The following is a 25,556-nucleotide window of genomic DNA, read 5'->3' on the forward strand; positions in this document are numbered from 1 at the left end:
AGGTGTTAATCAGCCCAGTGCTGCTCTGACCACAGTGTTGTTAGGAAGCACATTTTCTAACACTACATACACAGCCTTGTCAACTCTTACTGTGAACTACTTCTATTACTGGAAATAAACTCAGCAGTGTTCAGACCACAGAATACACCAACATAAACAACACCAGTAAATTAAACATCCAAGAGAGACTGAGGAAGAGAGATGGAGGATAGAGAAGGGGTGAGAGAGACGGAGGATAGAGAAGGGGTGAGAGAGACGGAGGATAGAGAAGGGGTGAGAGAGACGGAGGATAGAGAAGGGGGGAGAGAGACAGAGGATAGAGTATGGGGGATAGAGAAGGGGGAGAGAGACGGAGGATAGAGAAGGGGAAGAGAGACGGAGGATAGAGGAGAGAGAGAGAGACGGAGGATAGAGAAGGAGGAAGAGAGACGGAGGAAGAGAGATGGAGGATAGAGAAGGGGAAGAGAGATGGAGGATAGAGAAGGGGGGAGAGACGGGGAAGAGAGATGGAGGATAGAGAAGGGGAAGAGAGACGGAGGATAGAGAAGGGGGGAGAGACGGAGGATAGAGGAGGAGGAGGAGGAGGAATAGAGAGGAAGGATAGAGAAGGGGGGGAGAGAGACGGAGGAATAGAAGGGGGAAGAGAGACGGAGGCTAGAGAAGGGGGAGAGAGACGGAGGCTAGAGAAGGGGGGGAGAGAGACGGAGGATAGAGAAGAAGGAAGAGATACGGAGGATAGAGAAGGGGGGAGACAGACTGAGGATAGAGAAGGAGGAAGAGAGACTGGGGATAGAGAAGGGGGGAGAGAGATGGAGGATAGAGAAGGGGGGAGAGAGATGGAGGATAGAGAAGGGGGGAGAGAGATGGAGGATAGAGAAGGGGGGAGAGAGTCGGAGGATAGAGAAGGGGACAGAGAGACGGAGGATAGAGAAGGGGAGAGAGAGAAGGGGGGAGAGAGGAGGAATAGAGACGGAGGAATAGAGAAGGGGGGAGAGAGAAGGGGGGAGAGAGATGGAGGAAGAGAGACGGAGGATAGAGAAGGAGGAAGAGAGATGGAGGATAGAGAAGGTGGGTGGAACATTTAGTCATTACTTTTAACTTGTATATATATTTTAATTTCTATATCAGTTCCCCATTCTAAAGTAGAACCGTAATTGTACTTGCAGAAATATTGTCCAGAAATGACCTCATTGGACAGAAAGGGGCACTCCTCCCCACAGTCATGAGTTAACGCAGATAATGTTTCCCTGAAACAAAGGATTTCTGTAGTTTCATGAAATAAGACAGATTCATAGTACAGTGGGGGGAAAAAAGTATTTAGTCAGCCACCAATTGTGCAAGTTCTCCCACTTAAAAAGATGAGAGAGGCCTGTAATTTTCATCATAGGTACACGTCAACTATGACAGACAAAATGAGAAAAAAATCCAGAAAATCACATTGTAGGATTTTTTATGAATTTATTTGCAAATGATGATGGAAAATAAGTATTTGGTCAATAACAAAAGTTTCTCAATACTTTGTTATATACCCTTTGTTGGCAATGACACAGGTCAAACGTTTTCTGTAAGTCTTCACAAGGTTTTCACCCACTGTTGCTGGTATTTTGGCCCATTCCTCCATGCAGATCTCCTCTAGAGCAGTGATGTTTTGGGGCTGTCGTTGGGAAACACGGACTTTCAACTCCCTCCAAAGATTTTCTATGGGGTTGAGATCTGGAGACTGGCTAGGCCACTCCAGGACCTTGAAATGCTTCTTACGAAGCCACTCCTTCGTTGCCCGGGCGGTGTGTTTGGGATCATTGTCATGCTGAAAGGCCCAGCCACGTTTCATCTTCAATGCCCTTGCTGATGGAAGGAGGTTTTCACTCAAAATCTCACGATACATGGCCCCATTCATTCTTTCCTTTACACGGATCAGTCGTCCTGGTCCCTTTGCAGAAAAACAGCCCCAAAGCATGATGTTTCCACCCCCATGCTTCACAGTAGGTATGGTATTCTTTGGATGCAACTCAGCATTCTTTGTCCTGCAAACACGACGAGTTGAGTTTTTACCAAAAAGTTCTATTTTGGTTTCATCTGACCATATGACATTCTCCCAATCCTCTTCTGGATCATCCAAATGCACTCTAGCAAACTTCAGACGGGCCTGGACATGTACTGGCTTAAGCAGGGGGACACGTCTGGCACTGCAGGATTTGAGTCCCTGGCGGCGTAGTGTGTTACTGATGGTAGGCTTTGTTACTTTGGTCCCAGCTCTCTGCAGGTCATTCACTAGGTCCCCCCGTGTGGTTCTGGGATTTTTGCTCACCGTTCTTGTGATCATTTTGACCCCACGGGGTGAGATCTTGCGAGGGAGATTATCAGTTGTCTTGTATGTCTTCCATTTCCTAATAATTGCTCCCACAGTTGATTTCTTCAAACCAAGCTGCTTACCTATTGCAGATTCAGTCTTCCCAGCCTGGTGCAGGTCTACAATTTTGTTTCTGGTGTCCTTTGACAGCTCTTTGGTCTTGGCCATAGTGGAGTTTGGAGTGTGACTGTTTGAGGTTGTGGACAGGTGTCTTTTATACTGATAACAAGTTCAAACAGGTGCCATTAATACAGGTAACGAGTGGAGGACAGAGGAGCCTCTTAAAGAAGAAGTTACAGGTCTGTGAGAGCCAGAAATCTTGCTTGTTTGTAGGTGACCAAATACTTATTTTCCACCATAATTTGCAAATAAATTCATTAAAAATCCTACAACGTGATTTTCTGGATATTTTTTTCTCAATTTGTCTGTCATAGTTGACGTGTACCTATGATGAAAATTACAGGCCTCTCTCATCTTTTTAAGTGGGAGAACTTGCACAATTGGTGGCTGACTAAATACTTTTTTTCCCCCACTGTATGTCATACGTCATACAAGCCAACATTCATGGCAACACTTTATATAAATAATTATCAAATAAATGTCCACACCTTTAAATACCAAATAGAAAGGTAATTTTACATGAAGTAAAATTGAGTGACCTGCTTCAGTTCTTTAAAATGTTTATGGTAGTTGAAGAAGTTACAAATGTTTTACTTAAACAAAGCAGTCACTTTAAATATTATACATGAAGGTAGGGTAGCCTGGGGAACAACGTAACACAGGGTCAGTTGTAACCGCTAAATAACTCCAATTAGAAACCACTTAAAGCTCTTATTCAAGGTGCTAATGCTTGGTTAGTGTCTCTACATGCCCAAGAGGTTTTGTTTAAATCCATTAATTACTTTTAGTTTTATTGACAAAAGTGGTTTGAGGCCCTAAAGTAAATATACTTGCCGTCTCTCCTTTTTTTAAATGATTGATCTGTGTAACATTTGCCTACTGGGTCAATTGTAACATTTAATGTCCGCCACTTGGTTGAATTATAAACGACTGGTATATCCTAGGAACATACTTAGTGTGTAATGGTAGCCGAGATATGCATGTTTTTTTCATAACAATATTATTCATCTAACTTAAATAATATTTTCATAATAATCAAAAGCCTAAAAGTGTTACTTTGTTCCCCAGTCTCCCCTACTCTTATTGAGGAAAGGCCTCCTCAACTGAAGAATCTACAGCTGCTGAGGTGTTAATCAGCCCAGTGCTGCTCTGACCACAGTGTTGTTAGGAAACACATTTTCTAACACTACATACACAGCCTTGTCAACTCTAACTGTGAACTACTTATATTACTGGAAATAAACTCAGCAGTGGTCAGACCACAGAATACACCAACATAAACAACACCAGTAAATTAAACATCCATTATATGCCATCTTTTTTTTTCCAGTAAGTGTGTTAGAGGTAAAATCATTGGTGGAAAGTTGATTGACATTTGATTGCTTTCTCCATTTAATTCAGTTGTAAACTGTATACAGTATACTCCCGAGTGGCGCAGTGGTCTAAGGCAGTGCTAGCTGTGCCACTAGATATCCTGGTTCGAATCCAGGCTCTGTCGTAGCCGGCAGCGACCGGGAGACCCATGGGGCGGTGCACAATTGGCCCATCGTCATCCAGGGTAGGGGAATGGCCGGCAGGGATGTAGCTCAGTTGGTAGAGCATGGTGTTTGCAACGCCAGGGTTGTGGGTTCGATTCCCAAGGGGCCAGTATGAAAAAATAAATAAAATAAATAATGTATGCACTCTCTGGATAAGAGCGTCTGCTAAATGACTAAAATGTAAATGTAAACATCTTCCTCCATTTCATAAAGTTGTACACATCTTCCTCCATTTCATTCAAATGTATACATATCTGTAATTAATGTGAGGCCTTTATGAGACATCATACTAAATATTTTGACTTGCTGGTCAAGGGAAATGCAAGTGTTACTTCTTTGAGTTGCTGAGTCAGAGGCGCTAAGCCTTGTGGGATATTAATGAATGTGATCAGCAACCGTAATTCCAAAACAGTCCCACTGTTGTAATAGTGTGATGCGTAACTTCTGACACGCTATGCTGAGTAAAGGAATGTTTTTCTACCAAAACCAAAGTGTGGATGCAGTCACTTTTTAGAGCAGTCTAATCTTGTTAACCCGAAACTAAAATCTTGCATAATTAGGTTCTGGTCCGTACTTGTTAGAAACTGGGAGTTCCGGTTAGCGAAGTCTCCACCCTCGCAAAAGATACAAGTTAAGGAAACAAATCTGAATACATTATTTTGCTGTACTGTCCCATTACAATTAATGAGTCACTACCATTTAAAGGCCCAGTAAAGTTGCCGCCAAACAAAGTCACGTGTGAAAATAGTTCAGACTAAATCACTGGAAGCATTAAGGTTATACATGTAACATTTCTAGATGCAAATCATACATATAACATTTCTAGATGCAAATCATACATGTAACATTACTACCTTCAAATAATAAGGGGGGAGAGAGGAGTGGGAGAAGGAGGGAGAGAGACGGAGGATAGAGGAGGATAGAGAGGGGGAGAGACGGAGGATAGAGAAGAGGGGGGAGAGACGGAGGACAGAGAAGGGGGGGGAGAGACGGAGGATAGAGAAGGGGGGAGAGAGAGGATAGAGAGGGGGGAGAGAGACAGAGGATAGAGAGGGGGAGAGAGACAGAGGATAGAGAAGGGGGGAGAGACAGAGGATAGAGAAGGGGGGGAGAGAGACAGAGGATAGAGAAGGGGGGAGAGAGACAGAGGATAGAGAAGGGGGGGAGAGAGACAGAGGATAGAGAAGGGGGGAGAGAGACAGAGGATAGAGAAGGGGGGAGAGAGACAGAGGATAGAGAAGGGGGGAGAGACAGAGGATAGGGATAGAGAAGGGGGGAGAGAGACAGAGGATAGAGAAGGGGGGGAGAGAGACAGAGGATAGAGAAGGGGGAGACAGAAGATAGAGGGGGGAGAGACAGAGGATAGAGAAGGGGGGGAGGCTGAGGATAGAGAAGGGGGGAGAGAGACTGAGGATAGAGAAGGGGGGAGAGAGAGACTGAGGATAGAGAAGGAGAGAGCGAGAGATGGAGGATAGAGAAGGAGAGAGCGAGAGATGGAGGAAGAGAGACGGAGGATAGAGAAGGGGTGAGAGAGAGATGGAGGATAGAGAAGGAGGTAGAGAGACGGAGGATAGAGAAGTGGTGAGAGAGACGGAGGATAGAGAAGGGGGGAGAGAGACAAAGGATAGAGAAGGAGGAATAAAGACAAAGGATAGAGAAGGAGGGGGGAGACAGAGGATAGAGAAGGGGGGGAGACAGAGGATAGAGAAGGGGGGGACGACAGAGGATAGAGAAGGGGGGAGATAGAGGATAGAGAAGGGGGAGACAGAGGATAGAGAAGGGGGGAGAGAGACAGAGGATAGAGAAGGGGGGAGAGACGGAGGATAGAGAAGGGGGGAGACAGAGGATAGAGAAGGGGGAGAGAGACAGAGGATAGAGAAGGGGGGAGAGAGACAGAGGATAGAGGGGGGAGAGACAGAGGATAGAGAGGGGGGAGAGAGACAGAGGATAGAGGGGGGGGAGAGACAGAGGATAGAGAGGGGGGAGAGACAGAGGATAGAGAAGGGGGGAGAGACAGAGGATAGAGAAGGGGGGAGAGACAGAGGATAGAGAAGGGGGGGAGAGAGACAGAGGATAGAGGGGGGAGAGACAGAGGATAGAGAGGGGGGAGAGACAGAGGATAGAGAAGGGGGGAGAGACAGAGGATAGAGAAGGGGGGGAGAGACAGAGGATAGAGAAGGGGGGAGAGACAGAGGATAGAGAAGGGGGGAGAGACAGAGGATAGAGAAGGGGGGAGAGACAGAGGATAGAGAAGGGGGGAGAGAGACAGAGGATAGAGAAGGGGGGAGAGAGACAGAGGATAGAGAAGGGGGGAGAGAGACAGAGGATAGAGAAGGGGGGAGAGACAGAGGATAGAGAAGGGGGGGAGAGAGACAGAGGATAGAGAAGGGGGGAGAGAGACAGAGGATAGAGAAGGGGGGAGAGAGACAGAGGATAGAGAAGGGGGGGGAGAGAGACAGAAGATAGAGAGGGGGGAGAGACAGAGGATAGAGAAGGGGGGGAGAGAGACTGAGGATAGAGAAGGAGAGAGCGAGAGATGGAGGATAGAGAAGGAGAGAGTGAGAGATGGAGGAAGAGAGACGGAGGATAGAGAAGGGGTGAGAGAGAGATGGAGGATAGAGAAGGAGGTAGAGAGACGGAGGATAGAGAAGTGGTGAGAGAGACGGAGGATAGAGAAGGGGGGAGAGAGACGGAGGAAGAGAGACGGAGGATAGAGAAGGAGGAATAGAGAAGGGGGAGAGAGACGGGGAGAGAGACGGAGGATAGAGAAGGAGAGAGCGAGAGATGGAGGATAGAGAAGGAGGAAGAGATGGAGGATAGAGAAGGGGTGAGAGAGATGGAGGAAGAGAGATGGAGGATAGAGAAGGGGGAGTGAGACGGAGGATAGAGTATGGGGGAGAGAGACGGAGGATAGAGTATGGGGGAGAGAGACGGAGGATAGAGGAGAGAGAGAGACGGAGGATAGAGAAGGAGGAAGAGAGACGGAGGATAGAGAAGGAGGAAGAGAGACGGAGGAAGAGAGATGGAGGATAGAGAAGGGGGGAGAGAGACGGAGGAATAGAGAAGGGGGGAGAGAGACGGAGGAATAGAAGGGGGGAGAGAGACGGAGGATAGAGAAGGGGGGAGAGAGACGGAGGAATAGAAGGGGGGAGAGAGACGGAGGATAGAGAAGGGGGGAGAGAGACGGAGGAAGAGACGGAGGATAGAGAAGGAGAGAGAAAGATGGAGGATGGAGGAAGAGAGACGGAGGCTAGAGAAGGGGGAGAGAGACGGAGGATAGAGAAGGGGGGAGAGAGACGGAGGATAGAGAAGAAGGAAGAGAGATGGAGGATAGAGAAGGGGGGAGAGAGATGGAGGATAGAGAAGGGGGGAGAGAGTCGGAGGATAGAGAAGGGGTGAGAGAGACGGAGGATAGAGAAGGGGGGAGAGAGATGGAGGATGAGAGATGGAGGATAGAGAAGGGGGGAGAGAGATGGAGGATAGAGAAGAAGGAAGAGAGACTGAGGAAGAGAGATGGAGGATAGAGAAGGGGGAGACAGACTGAGGATAGAGAAGGGGAGAGAGAGACGGAGGATAGAGAAGGGGGGAGAGAGATGGAGGATAGAGAAGGTGGGAGAGAGATGGAGGATAGAGAAGGGGGGAGAGAGTCGGAGGATAGAGAAGGGGGGAGAGAGTCGGAGGATAGAGAAGGGGAGCGAGAGGAGGAATAGAGACGGAGGATAGAGAAGGGGGGAGAGAGATGGAGGGAGAGAGAAGGAGAAAGAGAGACGGAGGATAGAGAAGGAGGAAGAGAGATGGAGGATAGAGAAGGGGGGAGAGAGATGGAGGATAGAGAACGGGGGAGACAGACTGAGGATAGAGAAGGGGAGAGAGAGACGGAGGATAGAGAAGGGGGGAGAGAGATGGAGGATAGAGAAGGTGGGAGAGAGATGGAGGATAGAGAAGGGGGAGAGAGTCGGAGGATAGAGAAGGGGGGAGAGAGTCGGAGGATAGAGAAAGGGAGCGAGAGGAGGAATAGAGACGGAGGATAGAGAAGGGGGAGAGAGATGGAGGGAGAGAGAAGGAGAAAGAGAGACGGAGGATAGAGAAGGAGGAAGAGAGATGGAGGATAGAGAAGGGGGGAGAGAGATGGAGGATAGAGAACGGGGGAGAGAGTCGGAGGATAGAGAAGGGGGGAGAGAGTCGGAGGATAGAGAAGGGGGGAGAGAGAAGGAGGAAGAGAGACGGAGGATAGAAGGGGGGAGAGAGACGGAGGATAGAGAACGGGGGAGAGAGACGGAGGATAGAGGAGGAATAGAGACGGAGGAATAGAGAAGGGGGGAGATAGAAGGGGGGAGAGAGATGGAGGAAGAGAGACGGAGGATAGAGAAGGAGGAAGAGAGATGGAGGATAGAGAAGGTGGGTGGAACATTTAGTCATTACTTTTAACCTGTATATATATTTTAATTTCTATATCAGTTCCCCATTCTAAAGTAGAACCGTAATTTTACTTGCAGAAATATTGTCCAGAAATGACCTCATTGGACAGAAAGGGGCACTCCTCCCCACAGTCATGAGTTAACGCAGATAATGTTTCCCTGAAACAAAGGATTTCTGTAGTTTCATGAAATAAGACAGATTCATAGTACAGTGGGGGAAAAAAGTATTTAGTCAGCCACCAATTGTGCAAGTTCTCCCACTTAAAAAGATGAGAGAGGCCTGTAATTTTCATCATAGGTACACGTCAACTATGACAGACAAAATGAGGAAAAAAAATCCAGAAAATCACATTGTAGGATTTTTTATGAATTTATTTGCAAATGATGATGGAAAATAAGTATTTGGTCAATAACAAAAGTTTCTCAATACTTTGTTATATACCCTTTGTTGGCAATGACACAGGTCAAACTTTTTCTGTAAGTCTTCACAAGGTTTTCACCCACTGTTGCTGGTATTTTGGCCCATTCCTCCATGCAGATCTCCTCTAGAGCAGTGATGTTTTGGGGCTGTCGTTGGGCAACACGGACTTTCAACTCCCTCCAAAGATTTTCTATGGGGTTGAGATCTGGAGACTGGCTAGGCCACTCCAGGACCTTGAAATGCTTCTTACGAAGCCACTCCTTCATTGCCCGGGCGGTGTGTTTGGGATCATTGTCATGCTGAAAGGCCCAGCCACGTTTCATCTTCAATGCCCTTGCTGATGGAAGGAGGTTTTCACTCAAAATCTCACGATACATGGCCCCATTCATTCTTTCCTTTACACGGATCAGTCGTCCTGGTCCCTTTGCAGAAAAACAGCCCCAAAGCATGATGTTTCCACCCCCATGCTTCACAGTAGGTATGGTATTCTTTGGATGCAACTCAGCATTCTTTGTCCTCCAAACACGACGAGTTGAGTTTTTACCAAAAAAGTTCTATTTTGGTTTCATCTGACCATATGACATTCTCCCAATCCTCTTCTGGATCATCCAAATGCACTCTAGCAAACTTCAGACGGGCCTGGACATGTACTGGCTTAAGCAGGGGGACACGTCTGGCACTGCAGGATTTGAGTCCCTGGCGGCGTAGTGTGTTACTGATGGTAGGCTTTGTTACTTTGGTCCCAGCTCTCTGCAGGTCATTCACTAGGTCCCCCCGTGTGGTTCTGGGATTTTTGCTCACCGTTCTTGTGATCATTTTGACCCCACGGGGTGAGATCTTGCGAGGGAGATTATCAGTTGTCTTGTATGTCTTCCATTTCCTAATAATTGCTCCCACAGTTGATTTCTTCAAACCAAGCTGCTTACCTATTGCAGATTCAGTCTTCCCAGCCTGGTGCAGGTCTACAATTTTGTTTCTGGTGTCCTTTGACAGCTCTTTGGTCTTGGCCATAGTGGAGTTTGGAGTGTGACTGTTTGAGGTTGTGGACAGGTGTCTTTTATACTGATAACAAGTTCAAACAGGTGCCATTAATACAGGTAACGAGTGGAGGACAGAGGAGCCTCTTAAAGAAGAAGTTACAGGTCTGTGAGAGCCAGAAATCTTGCTTGTTTGTAGGTGACCAAATACTTATTTTCCACCATAATTTGCAAATAAATTCATTAAAAATCCTACAACGTGATTTTCTGGATATTTTCTTCTCAATTTGTCTGTCATAGTTGACGTGTACCTATGATGAAAATTACAGGCCTCTCTCATCTTTTTAAGTGGGAGAACTTGCACAATTGGTGGCTGACTAAATACTTTTTTTCCCCCACTGTATGTCATACGTCATACAAGCCAACATTCATGGCAACACTTTATATAAATAATTATGAAATAAATGTCCACACCTTTAAATACCAAATAGAAAGGTAATTTTACATGAAGTAAAATTGAGTGACCTGCTTCAGTTCTTTAAAATGTTTATGGTAGTTGAAGAAGTTACAAATGTTTTACTTAAACAAAGCAGTCACTTTAAATATTATACATGAAGGTAGGGTAGCCTGGGGAACAACGTAACACAGGGTCAGTTGTAACCGCTAAATAACTCCAATTAGAAACCACTTAAAGCTCTTATTCAAGGTGCTAATGCTTGGTTAGTGTCTCTACATGCCCAAGAGGTTTTGTTTAAATCCATTAATTACTTTTAGTTTTATTGACAAAAGTGGTTTGAGGCCCTAAAGTAAATATACTTGCCGCCTCTCTTTTTTAAATGATTGATCTGTGTAACATTTGCCTACTGGGTCAATTGTAACATTTAATGTCCGCCACTTGGTTGAATTATAAACGACTGGTATATCCTAGGAACATACTTAGTGTGTAATGGTAGCCGAGATATGCATGTTTTTTGCATAACAATATTATTCATCTAACTTAAATAATATTTTCATAATAATCAAAAGCCTAAAAGTGTTACTTTGTTCCCCAGTCTCCCTACTCTTACTGAGAAAAGGCCTCCTCAACTGAAGAATCTACAGCTGCTGAGGTGTTAATCAGCCCAGTGCTGCTCTGACCACAGTGTTGTTAGGAAGCACATTTTCTAACAATACATACACAGCCTTGTCAACTCTTACTGTGAATTACTTCTATTACTGGAAATAAACTCAGCAGTGGTCAGACCACAGAATACACCAACATAAACAACACCAGTAAATTAAACATCCATTATATGCCATCTTTTTTTTCCAGTAAGTGTGTTAGAGGTAAAATCATAGGTGGAAAGTTGATTGACATTTGATTGCTTTCTCCATTTAATTCAGTTGTAAACTGTATACAGTATACTCCCCGAGTGGCGCAGTGGTCTAAGGCAGTGCTAGCTGTGCCACTAGATATCCTGGTTCGAATCCAGGCTCTGTCGTAGCCGGCAGCGACCGGGAGACCCATGGGGCGGTGCACAATTGGCCCATCGTCGTCCAGGGTAGGGGAATGGCCGGCAGGGATGTAGCTCAGTTGGTAGAGCATGGTGTTTGCAACGCCAGGGTTGTGGGTTCGATTCCCACGGGGGGCCAGTATGAAAAAATAAATAATAAAAAATAATGTATGCACTCTCTGGATAAGAGCGTCTGCTAAATGACTAAAATGTAAATGTAAACATCTTCCTCCATTTCATAAAGTTGTACACATCTTCCTCCATTTCATAAAGTTGTACACATCTTCCTCCATTTCATTCAAATGTATACATATCTGTAATTAATGTGAGGCCTTTATGAGACATCATACTAAATATTTTGACATGCTGGTCAAGGGAAATGCAAGTGTTACTTCTTTGAGTTGCTGAGTCAGAGGCGCTAAGCCTTGTGGGATATTAATGAATGTGAACTCAGCAACCGTAATTCCAAAACAGTCCCACTGTTGTAATAGTGTGATGCGTAACTTCTGACACGCTATGCTGAGTAAAGGAATGTTTTTCTACCAAAACCAAAGTGTGGATGCAGTCACTTTTTAGAGCAGTCTAATCTTGTTAACCCAGAACTAAAATCTTGCATAATTAGGTTCTGGTCCGTACTTGTTAGAAACTGGGAGTTCCGGTTAGCGAAGTCTCCACCCTCGCAAAAGATACGAGTTAAGGAAACAAATCTGAATACATTATTTTGCTGTACTGTCCCATTACAATTAATGAGTCACTACCATTTAAAGGCCCAGTAAAGTTGCCGCCAAACAAAGTCACGTGTGAAAATAGTTCAGACTAAATCACTGGAAGCATTTAAAGGTTATACATGTAACATTTCTAGATGCAAATCATACATATAACATTTCTAGATGCAAATCATACATGTAACATTTCTACCTTCAAATAATAAGGGGGGAGAGAGGAGTGGGAGAAGGAGGGAGAGAGACGGAGGATAGAGGAGGATAGAGAAGGGGGGGGAGACGGAGGATAGAGAAGGGGGGGAGACAGAGGATAGAGAAGGGGGGAGAGACAGAGGATAGAGAAGGGGGAGAGACAGAGGATAGAGAAGGGGGAGAGACAGAGGATAGAGAAGGGGGAAGAGACAGAGGATAGAGAAGGGGGGAGAGACAGAGGATAGAGAAGGGGGGAGAGACAGAGGATAGAGAAGGGGGGAGACAGAGGATAGGGATAGAGAAGGGGGGAGACAGAGGATAGGGATAGAGAAGGGGGGAGAGACAGAGGATAGAGAAGGGGGGGAGAGACAGAGGATAGAGAAGGGGGGAGAGACAGAGGATAGAGAAGGGGGGAGAGAGACAGAGGATAGAGAAGGGGGGAGAGAGACAGAAGATAGAGAGGGGGGAGAGACAGAGGATAGAGAAGGGGGGAGAGAGACTGAGGATAGAGAAGGAGAGAGCGAGAGATGGAGGATAGAGAAGGAGAGAGTGAGAGATGGAGGAAGAGAGACGGAGGATAGAGAAGGGGTGAGAGAGAGATGGAGGATAGAGGAGGTAGAGAGACGGAGGATAGAGAAGTGGTGAGAGAGACGGAGGATAGAGAAGGGGGGAGAGAGACGGAGGAAGAGAGACGGAGGATAGAGAAGGAGGAATAGAGACAAAGGATAGAGAAGGAGGAATAAAGACAAAGGATAGAGAAGGGGGGAGAGACGGAGGATAGAGAAGGGGGGAGACAGAGGATAGAGAAGGGGGGGGGAGAGAGACAGAGGATAGAGAAGGGGGGGGGGAGAGACAGAGGATAGAGAGGGGGGGGAGAGAGATGGAGGAAGAGAGACGGAGGATAGAGAAGGGGTGAGAGAGACAGAGGATAGAGAAGGGGGGAGAGAGACGGAGGAAGAGAGACTGAGGATAGAGAAGGAGGAATAGAGACAGGATAGAGAAGGAGGAATAAAGACAAAGGATAGAGAAGGAGGGGGGAGAGACGGAGGAAGAGAGACTGAGGATAGAGAAGGAGGAATAGAGACAAAGGATAGAGAAGGAGGAATAGAGACAAAGGATAGAGAAGGAGGAATAGAGACTGAGGATAGAGAAGGGGGAGAGAGACGGTGGATAGAGAAGAAGGAAGAGAGATGGAGGATAGAGAAGGGGGGAGACAGACTGAGGATAGAGAAGGAGGAAGAGAGACTGAGGGATAGAGAAGGGGGAGAGAGACGGAGGATAGAGAAGGGGGAGAGACGGAGAATAGAGAAGGGGAGAGATGGAGGATAGAGAAGGGGGGAGAGAGACTGGGGATAGAGAAGGGGAGAGAGAGACGGAGAATAGAGAAGGGGAGAGATGGAGGATGAGAGAAGGGGGGAGAGAGACGGGGGATAGAGAAGGGGGGAGAGAGACGGAGGATAGAGAAGGGGGGAGAGAGACGGAGGATAGAGAAGGGGGGAGAGAGACGGAGGATAGAGAAGGGGGGAGAGAGAAGGAGGATAGAGAAGGGGGGAGAGAGACGGAGGATAGAGAAGAAGGAAGAGAGACGGAGGATAGAGAAGGAGAGAGCGAGAGATGGAGGAAGAGAGACGGAGGATAGAGAAGGGGTGAGAGAGAGATGGAGGATAGAGAAGTAGGAAGAGAGACGGAGGATAGAGAAGGGGTGAGAGAGACAGAGGATAGAGAAGGGGGGAGAGAGACGGAGGATAGAGAAGGGGGGAGAGAGACGGAGGAAGAGAGACGGAGGATAGAGAAGGGGGAATAGAGACTGAGGATAGAGAAGGGGGGAGAGAGACTGAGGATAGAGAAGGGGGAGAGAGACGGTGGATAGAGAAGAAGGAAGAGAGATGGAGGATAGAGAAGGGGGGAGAGAGACGGAGGATAGAGAAGAAGGAAGAGAGATGGGGAGAGAGAAGGGGGGAGACAGACTGAGGATAGAGAAGGAGGAAGAGAGACTGAGGATAGAGAAGGGGGGGAGAGAGACGGAGGATAGAGAAGGGGGGAGATGGAGGATAGAGAAGGGGGGAGAGAGACGGAGAATAGAGAAGGGGAGAGATGGAGGATGAGAGATGGAGGATAGAGAAGGGGGGAGAGAGACAGGGGATAGAGAAGGGGGGAGAGAGACAGGGGATAGAGAAGGGGGGAGAGAGACAGGGGATAGAGAAGGGGGAGAGAGACGGAGGATAGAGAAGGGGGGAGAGACGGAGGAGAGAGACGGGGGATAGAGAAGGGGGAGAGAGACGGAGGATAGAGAAGGGTGGAGAGAGACGGAGGATAGAGAAGGGGGAGAGAGACGGAGGATAGAGAAGGGGGGAGAGAGAAGGAGGATAGAGAAGGGGGGAGAGAGACGGAGGATAGAGAAGGGGGGAGAGAGACGGAGGATAGAGAAGAAGTAAGAGTGATGGAGGATAGAGAAGGGGGGAGAGACGGAGGATAGAGGAGAAGGAGGAAAAGAGAAGGAGGATAGAGAAGGGGGGAGAGAGACGGAGGATAGAGAAGGAGGAAGAGAGACGGAGGGGAGAGAGACGGAGGATAGAGAAGGGGGGAGAGAGACGGAGGATAGAGAAGGGGGAGAGAGACGGAGGTTAGAGAAGGGGGGAGAGAGACGGAGGTTAGAGAAGGGGGAGAAAGACGGAGGTTAGAGAAGGGGGGAGAGAGACGGAGGTTAGAGAAGGGGGGAGAGAGACGGAGGTTAGAGAAGGGGGGAGAGAGACGGAGGATAGAGAAGGGGGGGGAGAGTCGGAGGAAGAGAGACAGAGGATAGAGAAGGGGGGAGAGAGACGGAGGATAGAGAAGGAGGAAAAGAGATGGAGGATAGAGAAGGGGGGAGAGAGACGGAGGATAGAGAAGGGGGGAGAGAGAGGAAGTTAAAGCTTGGTCGCAAATGGGTCTTCCAAATGGACAATGACCCCAAGCATACTTCCAAAGTTGTGGCAAAATGGCTTAAGGACAACAAAGTCCAGGTATTGGAGTGGCCATCACAAAGCCCTGACCTCAATCCTATAGAACATTTGTGGGCAGAACTGAAAAAGCGTGTGCGAGCAAGGAGGCCTACAAACCTGACTCAGTTACACCAGCTCTGTCTGGAGGAATGGGCCAAAATTCACCCAACTTATTGTGGGAAGCTTGTGGAAGGCTACCCGAGATGTTTGACCCAAGTTAAACAATTTAAAGGCAATGCTACCAAATACTAATTGAGTGTATGTAAAGTTCTGACCCACTGGGAATGTGATGAAATAAATAAAAGCTGAAAAAAATAATTCTCTCTACAATTATTCTGACATTTCACATTCTTAAAATAAAGTGGTGATCCTAACTGACCTAAAACAGGGAATGTTTACTAGGATTAAATGTCAGGAACTGTGAAAAACTGAGTTTAAATGTATTTGGCTAAGGTGTATGTAAACTTCCGACTTCAACTGTATGTATTCTGTATGAACCTTTGGACGTACCGGTACCTCCAGCGCTCTCTCCTGCCTCACGTTCGGCCCCTGTCCCTGGTGATCTACCCCAGGCCTCCTTGTATCCACCCCAGGCTTCTGTCCCTGGTGGGGTGAAGACCAGCAGAAGAGGATGATGTCCTTCCTGCCTCCAAGACCAGAAGAGGGTGATGTCCTTCCTGCCTCCAAGACCAGAAGAGGGTGACGTCCTTCCTGCCTCCAAGGCATGCCTCAAAGTGCTGAGGTGAGTTTTTTTAAATAATAAATGAGAAGCTTAGAAATGGTAATTGAATATTTGCTAATGTTTGGTCAACTATTAGTATTTTAACTCTCTCTCTCTCTCTCAAATGGAGCTGGTGAGTCCAGAGAGCTGGCGGTCAAACTCTCCACAAGAAGCAGCAGCAGTGGATTGACCGGACGCTGTTTACCAGGAGCCGCCTACAGAGCTCACAGTTCATCACTGTCCTTGCCCTGGTGGGGTGAAGACCAGAAGAGGGTGATGTCCTTCCTGCCTCCAAGACCAGAAGAGGGTGATGTCCTTCCTGCCTCCAAGACCAGAAGAGGGTGATGTCCTTCCTGCCTCCAAGACCAGAAGAGGGTGATGTCCTTCCTGCCTCCAAGGCCTGAAGAGGGTGATGTCCTTCCTGCCTCCAAGACCAGAAGAGGGTGATGTCCTTCCTGCCTCCAAGACCTGCCTCAGAAAGTGCTGGGGTGAGTTTTTCCATAATTAATGAGAAGCTTAGAAATGCTAATTTTATATTTCCTTCTCTCATGATCTATCAAATGCCACTGGGTAAACATTATTTAAGTAAATGATGAACTTTTCTGTGATGATATCTGGGAGAAGATGCGTCCTGTCTGGTATAATTAGTGGTCAAGACTGGACCAGGAGGGTTGGGTTGGATAAACTCCTCAGTATGTGGCACAGATGTGACTATTTAGCATGGGTAACAGTCAATCATCCCTATTGGCTGTGTGTTCCTGTTAAGATAATTTATTAACGAACTATTTCAGTGTCTCTGTGCGTCTCCCAAAAGGTCGTAAGGCTTTTGGATCAGAAACGGACAGAGCTCCCAGTCTGCATAGTCAGAGATCTTTATTCATTGAGAATTCTGTTATCACAATTTCAGAGTCCATCTTTTATACACACACGTCATACTAAAATCCCACCCCGTTCTAGGCGGGCTGTATGTTTCCACTGTACATGGGTTTAGCTCATGTTTTCCTCTGCTCTCCTGACCATCAGGTCACACACACATACATATATATATATACACACACACACACACACTCACACACATACACATACACACATGTTCTTATCATAGTCTACTCCCTGCTCGGGCAGGCTGCATTCCTCAGTTATCGCTGTTCTCACAATATCCTGCAACATATTTCATCTCTTCCAAGCCTAACGGTTTCTCTTCTTCTTCCCACTCACAGACAGCAACACAATGTAATCTCAACTTGCCCTACGCTCACACATGACCAGGTAGTAGATTCTAACACATCTCACACAGTTTCGGATTGTAATAATTAGTCACTACCAAGAAAGTACTAATCATACTTAAAACAAGAACATTTCACAACTCTATTTAAGGGTGGAACATTTAGTCATTACTTTTAACCTGTATATATATATTTTAATTTCTATATCAGTTCCTCATTCTAAAGTAGAACCGTAATTTTACTTGCAGAAATATTGTCCAGAAATGACCTCATTGGACAGAAATGGGCACTCCTCCCCACAGTCCTGAGTTAACGCAGATAATGTTTCCCTGAAACAAAGGATTTCTGTAGTTTCATGAAATAAGACATTGATTCATATTATATCATACATCATACAAGCCAACATTCAAGGCAACACTTTTTGTAAATAATTATCAAATAAATGTCCACACCTTTAAATACCAAATAGAAAGGTAATTTTACATGAAGTAAAATTGTGTGACCTGCTTCAGTTCTTTAACATTGTTATGGTAGTTGAAGAAGTTACAAATGTTTTACTTAAGCAAATCAGTCACTTTAAATATTATACATGAAGGTAGGGTAGACCGGGGTAATGGTTTCGAGATATATATGTTTTTTGCATAACAATATTATTAATCTAACTTAAATCATATTGTCATAATAAGCAAAAGCCTAAAAGTGTTACTTTGTTCCCCAGTCTCCCCTACTCTTACTGAGAAAAGGCCTCCTCAACTGGAGAATCTACAGCTGCTGAGGTGTTAATCAGCCCAGTGCTGCTCTGACCACAGTGTTGTTATTAAACACATTTTCTAACACTACATACACAGCCTTGTCAACTTTAACTGTGAACTACTTATATTACTGGAAATAAACTCAGCAGTGTTCAGACCACAGAATACACCAACATAAACAACACCAGTAAATTAAACATCCAAGAGAGACGGAGGAAGAGAGATGGAGGATAGAGAAGGGGGAGAGAGACGGGGAGAGAGACGGGGGATAGAGAAGGGGGGAGAGAGATGGAGGATAGAGAAGGGGGAGAGAGACGGAGGATAGAGAAGGAGGAAGAGATGGAGGATAGAGAAGGGGTGAGAGAGACGGAGGATAGAGAAGGGGTGAGAGAGACGGAGGATAGAGAAGGGGTGAGAGAGACGGAGGATAGAGAAGGGGTGAGAGAGACGGAGGATAGAGAAGGGGGGAGAGAGACGGAGGATAGAGAAGGGGAAGAGAGACGGAGGATAGAGGAGAGAGAGACGGAGGATAGAGAAGGAGGAAGAGAGACGGAGGAAGAGAGATGGAGGATAGAGAAGGGGAAGAGAGATGGAGGATAGAGAAGGGGGGCGAGACGGGGAAGAGAGACGGAGGATAGAGAAGGGGGAGAGAGACGGAGGATAGAGAAGAAGGAAGAGAGACGGAGGATAGAGAAGGGGGGAGACAGACTGAGGATAGAGAAGGAGGAAGAGAGACTGGGGATAGAGAAGGGGGGAGAGAGTCAGAGGATAGAGAAGGGGAGAGAGAGACGGAGGATAGAGAAGGGGGAGAGAGATGGAGGATAGAGAAGGGGGGAGAGAGATGGAGGATAGAGAAGGGGGGAGAGAGTCGGAGGATAGAGAAGGGATGAGAGAGACGGTGGATAGAGAAGGGGAGAGAGAGAAGGGGGGAGAGAGGAGGAATAGAGACGGAGGAATAGAGAAGGGGGGAGAGAGAAGGAGGAAGAGAGAAGGAGGAAGAGAGATGGAGGATAGAGAAGGTGGGTGGAACATTTAGTCATTACTTTTAACCTGTATATACAGTGGGGAGAACAAGTATTTGATACACTGCTGATTTTGCAGGTTTTCCTACTTACAAAGCATGTAGAGGTCTGTAATTTATATCATAGGTACACTTCAACTGTGAGAGACGGAATCTAAAACAAAAATCCAGAAAATCATATTGTATGATTTTTAAGTAATTAATTTGCATTTTATTGCATGACATAAGTATTTGATACATCAGAAAAGCAGAACTTAATATTTGGTACAGAAACCTTTGTTTGCAATTACAGAGATCATACGTTTCCTGTAGGTCTTGACCAGGTTTGCACACACTGCAGCAGGGATTTTGGCCCACTCCTCCATACAGACCTTCTCCAGATCCTTCAGGTTTCGGGGCTGTCGCTGGGCAATACGGACTTTCAGCTCCCTCCAAAGATGTTCTATTGGGTTCAGGTCTGGAGACTGGCTAGGCCATTCCAGGACCTTGAGATGGTTCTTACGGAGCCACTCCTTAGTTGCCCTGGCTGTGTGTTTCGGGTCGTTGTCATGCTGGAAGACCCAGCCACGACCCATCTTCAATGCTCTTACTGAGGGAAGGAGGTTGTTGGCCAAGATCTCGCGATACATGGCCCATCCATCCTCCCCTCAATACGGTGCAGTCGTCCTGTCCCCTTTGCAGAAAAGCATCCCAAAGAATGATGTTTCCACCTCCATGCTTCACGGTTGGGATGGTGTTCTTGGGGTTGTACTCATCCTTCTTCTTCCTCCAAACACGGCGAGTGGAGTTTAGACCAAAAAGCTCTATTTTTGTCTCATCAGACCACATGACCTTCTACCATTCCTCCTCTGGATCATCCAGATGGTCATTGGCAAACTTCAGACGGGCCTTGACATGCGCTGGCTTGAGCAGGGGGACCTTGCGTGCTCTGCAGGATTTTAATCCATGACGGCGTAGTGTGTTACTAATGGTTTTCTTTGAGACTGTGGTCCCAGCTCTCTTCAGGTCATTGACCAGGTCCTGCCGTATAGTTCTGGGCTGATCCCTCACCTTCCTCATGATCATTGATGCCCCACGACGTGAGATCTTTCATGGAGCCCCAGACCGAAGGTGATTGACCGTCATCTTGAACTTCTTCCATTTTCTAATAATTGCGCCAACAGTTGTTGCCTTCTCACCAAGCTGCTTGCCTATTGTCCTGTAGCCCATCCCATCCTTGTGCAGGTCTACAATTTTATCCCTAATGTCCTTACACAGCTCTCTGGTCTTGGCCATTGTGGAGAGGTTGGAGTCTGTTTGATTGAGTGTGTGGACAGGTGTCTTTTTATACAGGTAACGAGTTCAAACAGGTGCAGTTAATACAGGTAATGAGTGGAGAACAGGAGGGCTTCTGAAAGAAAAACTAACAGGTCTGTGAGAGCCGGAATTCTTACTGGTTGGTAGGTGATCAAATACTTATGTCATGCAATAAAATGCAAATGAATTACTTAAAAATCATACAATGTGATTTTCTGGATTTTTGTTTTAGATTCCGTCTCTCACAGTTGAAGTGTACCTATGAAAAAAATTACAGACCTCTACATGCTTTGTAAGTAGGAAAAACTGCAAAATTGGCAGTGTATCAAATACTTGTTCTCCCCACTGTATATTTTAATTTCTATATCAGTTCCCCATTCTAAGGTAGAACCGTAATTTTACTTGCAGAAATATTGTCCAGAAATGACCTCATTGGACAAAAAAGGGGCACTCCTCCCCACAGTCATGAGTTAACGCAGATAATGTTTCCCTGAAACAAAGGATTTCTGTAGTTTCATGAAATAAGACAGATTCATAGTACAGTGGGGGAAAATTTTTTGTAGTCAGCCACCAATTGTGCAAGTTCTCCCACTTAAAAAGATGAGAGAGGCCTGCAATTTTCATCATAGGTACACGTCAACTATGACAGACATATGATAATTTTTTTTCCAGAAAATCACATTGTAGGATTTTTTATGAATTTATTTGCAAATGATGATGGAAAATAAGTATTTGGTCAATAACAAAAGTTTCTCAATACTTTGTTATATACCCTTTGTTGGCAATGACACAGGTCAAACGTTTTCTGTAAGTCTTCACAAGGTTTTCACCCACTGTTGCTGGTATTTTGGCCCATTCCTCCATGCAGATCTCCTCTAGAGCAGTGATGTTTTGGGGCTGTCGTTGGGCAACACGGACTTTCAACTCCCTCCAAAGATTTTCTATGGGGTTGAGATCTGGAGACTGGCTAGGCCACTCCAGGACCTTGAAATGCTTCTTACGAAGCCACTCCTTCGTTGCCCGGGCGGTGTGTTTGGGATCATTGTCATGCTGAAAGGCCCAGCCACGTTTCATCTTCAATGCCCTTGCTGATGGAAGGAGGTTTTCACTCAAAATCTCACGATACATGGCCCCATTCATTCTTTCCTTTACACGGTTCAGTCGTCCTGGTCCCTTTGCAGAAAAACAGCCCAAAAGCATGATGTTTCCACCCCCATGCTTCACAGTAGGTATGGTATTCTTTGGATGCAACTCAGCATTCTTTGTCCTCCAAACACGACGAGTTGAGTTTTTACCAAAAAGTTCTATTTTGGTTTCATCTGACCATATGACATTCTCCCAATCCTCTTCTGGATCATCCAAATGCACTCTAGCAAACTTCAGACAGGCCTGGACATGTACTGGCTTAAGCAGGGGGACACGTCTGGCACTGCAGGATTTGAGTCCCTGGCGGCGTAGTGTGTTACTGATGGTAGGCTTTGTTACTTTGGTCCCAGCTCTCTGCAGGTCATTCACTAGGTCCCCCCGTGTGATCATTTTGACCCCACGGGGTGAGATCTTGCGAGGGAGATTATCAGTGGTCTTGTATGTCTTCCATTTCCTAATAATTGCTCCCACAGTTGATTTCTTCAAACCAAGCTGCTTACCTATTGCAGATTCAGTCTTCCCAGCCTGGTGCAGGTCTACAATTTTGTTTCTGGTGTCCTTTGACAGCTCTTTGGTCTTGGCCATAGTGGAGTTTGTAGTGTGACTGTTTGAGGTTGTGGACAGGTGTCTTTTATACTGATAACAAGTTCAAACAGGTGCCATTAATACAGGTAACGAGTGAAGGACAGAGGAGCCTCTTAAAGAAGAAGTTACAGGTCTGTGAGAGCCAGAAATCTTGCTTGTTTGTAGGTGACCAAATACTTATTTTCCACCATAATTTGCAAATAAATTCATTAAAAATCCTACAACGTGATTTTCTGGATATTTTTTTCTCAATTTGTCTGTCATAGTTGACGTGTACCTATGATGAAAATTACAGGCCTCTCTCATCTTTTTAAGTGGGAGAACATGCACAATTGGTGGCTGACTAAATACTTTTTTTCCCCACTGTATATCATACGTCATACAAGCCAACATTCATGGCAACACTTTATATAAATAATTATCAAATAAATGTCCACACCTTTAAATACCAAATAGAAAGGTAATTTTACATGAAGAAAAATTGTGTGACCTGCTTCAGTTCTTTAAAATGTTTATGGTAGTTGAAGAAGTTACAAATGTTTTACTTAAACAAAGCAGTCACTTTAAATATTATACATGAAGGTAGGGTAGCCTGGGGAACAACGTAACACAGGGTCAGTTATAACCGCTAAATAACTCCAATTAGAAACCACTTAAAGCTCTTATTCAAGGTGCTAATGCTTGGTTAGTGTCTCTACATGCCCAAGAGGTTTTGTTTAAATCCATTCATTACTTTTAGTTTTATTGACAAAAAAAGTGGTTTGAGGCCCTAAAGTAAATATACTTGCCGCCTCTCCTTTTTTATAATGATTGATCTGTGGAACATTCGCCTACTGGGTCAATTGTAACATTTAATGTCCGCCACTTTTGGTTGAATTGGAAACGACTGTTATATCCTAGGAACATACGTAGTGTGTAATCGTAGCCGAGATATGTATATTTTTTGCATAACAATATTATTAATCTAACTTAAATCATATTGTCATAATAAGCAAAAGCCTAAAAGTGTTACTTTGTTCCCCAGTCTCCCCTACTCTTACTGAGAAAAGGCCTCCTCAACTGGAGAATCTACAGCTGCTGAGGTGTTAATCAGCCCAGTGCTGCTCTGACCACAGTGTTGTTAGGAAGCACATTTTCTAACACTACATACACAGCCTTGTCAACTCTAACTGTGAACTACTTCTATTACTGGAAATAAACTCAGCAGTGGTCAGACCACAGAATACACCAACATAAACAACACCAGTAAATTAAACATCCATTATATGCCATCTTCTGGTTTCCAATAAGTGTGTTAGAGGCAAAATCATAGGTGGAAAGTTGATTGACAATTGATTGCATTCAGTTGTACACATCTTCCTCCATTTCATTCAGTTGTACACATCTTCCTCCGTTTCATTCAGTTGTACACATCTTCCTCCATTTCATTCAGTTGTACACATCTTCCTCCGTTTCATTCAGTTGTATACATCTTCCTCCATTTCATTCAGTTGTACACATCTTCCTCCATTTCATTCAGTTGTACACATCTTCCTCCATTTCATTCAGTTGTACACATCTTCCTCCATTTCATTCAGTTGTACACATCTTCCTCCATTTCATTCAGTTGTATACATCTTCCTCCATTTCATTCAGTTGTAAACATCTTCCTCCATTTCATTCAGTTGTATAGATATCTGTAATTAATGTGAGACCTTTATGAGACATCATACTAAATATTGTTACTTGCTGGTCAAGGGAAATGCAAGTGTTACTTCTTTGAGTTGCTGAGTCAGAGGCGCTAAGCCTTGTGGGATATTAATGAATGTGAACTCAGCAACCGTAATTCCAAAACATAAAAGCGTCTGCTAAATGGCATATTATTATTATTATTATTATTATTATTATTATATTTTCATCTCTCTTGATCAATCATGCCTCAGGATTCCACTGGGTAAACATTATCTAACTAAATTATGAACTTTTCTGTGATGATATCTGGGAGAAGATGAGTCCTGTCTGGTATAATTAGTGGTCAAGACTGGACCAGGAGGGTTGGTTTGGATAAACTCCTCTGTATGTGGCACACATGTGACTATTTAGCATGGGTAACAGTCAATCATCCCTATTGGCTGTGGGCTCCCCATTCCAAAGTAGAACCATCATTTTACTTGCAGAAATATTGTCCAGAAATGACCTCATTGGACAGAAATGGGCACTCCTCCCCACAGTCATGAGTAAACACATATAATGTTTCCCTGAAACAAAGGATTTCTGTATTTTCATGAAATAAGACATTGATTCATAGTATATCATACGTCATACAAGCCAACATTCAAGGCAACACTTTATATAAACAATTATCAAATAAATGTCCACACCTTTAAATACCAAATAGAAATGTTAATTTTACATGAAGTAAAATTGTGTGACCTGCTTCAGCTCTTTAACATTTCTATGGTAGTTGAAGAAGTTACACATGTTTTACTTTAGCAAAGCAGTCACTTTAAATATTCTACATGAAGGTAGGGTAGCCTGGGGAACATAGTAACACAGGGTCAGTTGTAACCGCTAAATAACTCCAATTTAGAAACCACTTAAAGCTCTTATTCAAGGTGCTAATGCTTGGTTAGTGTCTCTACATGCCCAAGAGGTTTTGTTTAAATCCATTAATTACTTTTAGTTTTATGGACAAAAAAAGGGGTTTGAGGCCCTAAAGTAAATATACTTGCCACCTCTCCTTTTTTAAAATGATTGATCTGTGGAACATTCGCCTACTGGGTCAATTGTAACATTTAATTCCCGCCACTTTTGGTTGAATTATAAACGACTGGTATATCCTAGGAACATACTTGGTGTGTAATGGTAGCATAGATATGTATGTTGTTTGCATAGATTAATAATATTTTTTATCTCAAATAATATTTTCATTATAAGCAAAAGCCTAAAAGTGTTACTTTGTTCCCCAGTCTCCCCTACTCTTACTGAGAAAAGGCCTCCTCAACTGAAGAATCTACAGCTGCTGAGGTGTTAATCAGCCCAGTGCTGCTCTGACCACAGTGTTGTTAGGAAGCACATTTTCTAACACTACATACACAGCCTTGTCAACTCTAACTGTGAACTACTTCTATTACTGGAAATAAACTCAGCAGTGGTCAGACTACAGAATACACCAACATAAACAACACCAGTAAATTAAACATCCATTATATGCCATCTTTTTTTTCCCAGTAAGTGTGTTAGAGGTAAAATCATAGGTGGAAAGTTGATTGACATTTGATTGCTTTCTCCATTTAATTCAGTTGTAAACTGTATACAGTATACTCCCGAGTGGCGCAGTGGTCTAAGGCAGTGCTAGCTGTGCCACTAGAGATCCTGGTTCGAATCCAGGCTCTGTCGTAGCCGGCAGCGACCGGGAGACCCATGGGGCGGTGCACAATTGGCCCGTCGTCGTCCAGGGTAGGGGAATGGCCGGCAGGGATGTAGCTCAGTTGGTAGAGCATGGTGTTTGCAACGCCAGGGTTGTGGGTTTGATTCCCACGGGGGGCCAGTATGAAAAAATAAATAAAATAAATAATGTATGCACTCTCTGGATAAGAGCGTCTGCAAAATGACTAA

General features: G+C 45.0%; 2 long non-coding RNA genes across 3 annotated transcripts in view; both read left to right on the forward strand.

Moving 5' to 3' along the window:
• LOC123482869 overlaps window positions 1-16,264 on the forward strand; it is a 17,788-nt gene extending 1,524 nt beyond the window's left edge. Inside the window, exons 2-3 of one of the 2 annotated variants that reach the window (XR_006657957.1) lie at window positions 15,785-15,954; window positions 16,064-16,264. This is a non-coding gene — a long non-coding RNA (uncharacterized LOC123482869). The remainder of the gene's footprint in view (window positions 1-15,784; window positions 15,955-16,063) is intronic. The other variant, XR_006657958.1, reaches the window with a different exon arrangement.
• The window catches only part of LOC121559147, a 34,834-nt gene that overhangs the window by 6,748 nt on the left and 2,530 nt on the right, over window positions 1-25,556 (forward strand). The gene's annotated exons all lie outside the window — the stretch shown is intronic.

The sequence above is a fragment of the Coregonus clupeaformis genome, chromosome 39 (genome assembly GCF_020615455.1).
Source record: "Coregonus clupeaformis isolate EN_2021a chromosome 39, ASM2061545v1, whole genome shotgun sequence".
NCBI lineage: Eukaryota > Metazoa > Chordata > Actinopteri > Salmoniformes > Salmonidae > Coregonus > Coregonus clupeaformis.